This window comes from Grammomys surdaster, unplaced genomic scaffold, assembly GCF_004785775.1.
Source record: "Grammomys surdaster isolate TR1022 unplaced genomic scaffold, NIH_TR_1.0 371, whole genome shotgun sequence".
NCBI classification, from domain to species: Eukaryota; Metazoa; Chordata; class Mammalia; order Rodentia; family Muridae; genus Grammomys; species Grammomys surdaster.
In genome coordinates, this window is record NW_021604790.1 from 2,169,977 (window position 1) to 2,172,604 (window position 2,628).

General features: G+C 57.9%; 1 protein-coding gene across 2 annotated transcripts in view; it reads right to left on the bottom strand.

Annotated features, from left to right (window-relative positions):
- The window catches only part of Mpp2 (membrane palmitoylated protein 2), a 31,867-nt gene extending 29,612 nt beyond the window's left edge, over nt 1–2,255 (bottom strand). Inside the window, exon 1 of one of the 2 annotated variants that reach the window (XM_028780545.1) lies at nt 2,160–2,255. The gene's annotated coding sequence lies outside the window, so the exon portion shown is untranslated. Of the gene's footprint in view, nt 1–1,882; nt 2,009–2,159 lie in introns of those variants that run through there. The other variant, XM_028780544.1, reaches the window with a different exon arrangement.
- Between the last annotated feature and the right edge of the window lie 373 nt (nt 2,256–2,628).

Sequence of the window (2,628 nt, forward strand, 5' to 3'; positions counted from 1 at the left end):
TCTCTCTCTCTCTCTCCCTCCCTCCCTCTCCCCCTCCCCCTCCCCCTCCCTCTTCTTCTCCCTCACCCTTTCCCTCACCCTTTCCCTCTCCCTCACCCTCTCCCTCTATCCTAGAGTTAGGACAGGGAGAGTGGAGAGCAGTAGCCAGAAACAGGGATCGAGTTTGCAGCCCTGATGCCCATCTCAGGGTCTTCCAAACTGAGATTGGCTCCTTCATCCTCCCTGGAAAGGAGAACAGGGTGACCCACCACTTTCTCCCCTTGCCTTCCTGGGCATGTGCTACTGGATAAACCCCTAATTCCCCAGTTGCCATGACAACAGGAGGCAGTGGCTCTCAGCAAGGGTGGGGGAGTACGGTAAAGCAGCTGGCAGTGCCCACTTTAAGACTAAATGCCTTTTGCATTCCCCCCCCTTGGAAGAAGGGGAGCCACGGGGCTGCTCCATCCTCCCAGCCTTTCCCCTCTCCAATCCAAAATAATTCTCGAAGCAACTACTGGTTTTAATAAAAATTCTCTCTCTCTCTCTCTCTCTCTCTCTCTCTCTCTCTCTCTCTCTCTCTCTCTCTCTCTCTCTCTCTCTGGCCTAAGATAATGACAGCTCTGGAAACCAAATGACAAAGGTGATGTGAACGGTTCTCTTTCCTCCTGGACATTTTCCAGAAGAATCGAACTTGCAGAGAGAGCATCAATGGTTAAGAGAAATGTCCAGGTTCCACTGTGCCAGCCAGCGTCCCCTCTGCCAACTCTCCTGTCCTTATTCCTAGAGAGCAGGGGGCAGCTTCTCGGGCCTTGGGCCATGCTCCCTACTAGAGGTGTTTGCTGTGGGTTCCTCTTTTCCTGGATCAGGAAAAACCAGGGAAGAGCCAGGGAGGATCCTGTATGAAACCCTAGGCCCAGGAGTCCTGCCCAGTGAGCCTGGGTTTGCTCCCTGAGGAGTTGGTTCCCACGGCGTCGGCTCGCTCTGCCCCACCCCCATCCAAGCCTCTGAGAGGGCGGGGCCGCCTGTGCCCACAGGAGAACGGCAGTGCCAGGCAAGCTAGCCTGGTTCCGTGCCAAGGTCCCCGGGCCCAGTCATCACGGAACCAGCATCACCGTGTCCAAAAGCCTAAACCTAAGGCCCTCCCACTCACACCTCCACACGCACATCCGCCACCAAGCTATCCAACCCCCATCTCCCGGGTGTGTAGGTGAAGCCCGCCAGCTTCAAAGGGAGAGGTTTCCTCCAACCTCCCACCCACCCCCCTCCATCGGTGCAGACTCAGAGAGGTGCGAAAGAGGAACGCCTGACAAAGGCACTTTGGAGCCGGACAGGTTATGGGAAGGACTGTACATTACTGAGGGCTGGAGGATGGGGTCTAGGGAGCCGGCGGACGTGCCCGCACTCACAATCAGACTGCCCCCGCCCCTCCAATTCAGCCCTAACCCGCTGGGCGCTAGGACCTAGGAAGGAGGGGGCGTGTTGCGAGCCATCAAAGAAGGCTCTTTGCTTGCGCGCCCGCCGAGACTAAGGGATGAGGTCACTGAATGATTACCCCCCCCCCCCCCGTCTTCATTCCCCACTACCCCCTTAGTTGACCTAACTTTCTGACCCTGGCTCCTTGCTTCTGGCGCTGATTCCTTCTGGAACCCCCATGCCTTAAACCCTGGCTCCGAGACCCTGCAACCTCCTGTCCTCTAGGTTAGCAGAACGCCTCTCTCCAAGACCTTCTCTCAGGAAAGACTGAGGTGTTGGCCTCTTGGGGTGCAGGGTGCCAAGGGACCCAGTACAATCTCAGTCTAGCTCCCCCAGGGCCGGAAGCGCCAGCAGCACGACTCTTACGTAATGCCGGGATCCGAAGTCCCCCCCCCCCCCAACACAGACCCTGGAGAGGCCGCGCAAATACCTGTGCTCCGCTCAGCTCAGCATCTCTGTGTCCGGTGTCCCTCTGGAGCCCTCATCACTGGCATAGGAACCAGCATCCCTGGGATGAGGGGTTCGGTTCTCCCCACCGGCATCATACACAGAGAGCCGAGTGCTGCAGCTGGAGAGGGAGGGGGCGACTTGGGGAAGGGGCCCGGGAGTTTGGACCTGGAGGATAGGATCCCCAAGTGCGGTGCTAGGTCGAAAAGAAGGCAAAGGTTCTGAGGTGGGTGCTGGCCCAGGGGCCTGGGAATACCTACCTGCGTTTTGGGGAGCCCCTAGCTTGGGGCGATTCCGCGCAACCCGGCGCTCCGCGGTTATTGCTTGTCAATCGCAAGCCGCGCTCTTAAAGCGGCAAGGCCTCCTAGGAGCGAAGGGGCGGAGACAGAAAGGCAAGGGCTGGGACACGGAAGGGACGCGACAACCTACTGTCCACTGTAAAGTAATCTCCCAACAGCAGGCAGGTGGGCGGGGAGGTGGTGGTTAGCTGGCACCGCAAAGCCCACGGCCCCCCAACTCTGAGAAGGACCAACGTGTGTTACTTGGCGCCTGGGAATTCTTTAAAAGGGCGATGATGTTTAAATAAAAGAAAGGGGGAAAAAACTGAGCCTGACGGGATCACCCCCTTAACGGGACCGCTTCGTCCTGCGTTCCAGTCCCATGCACGCTTCGTCTGTCTTTTCCTAACACAGTTTGGAAAAGCAATGGGACATCAGGACCCTAACTCTC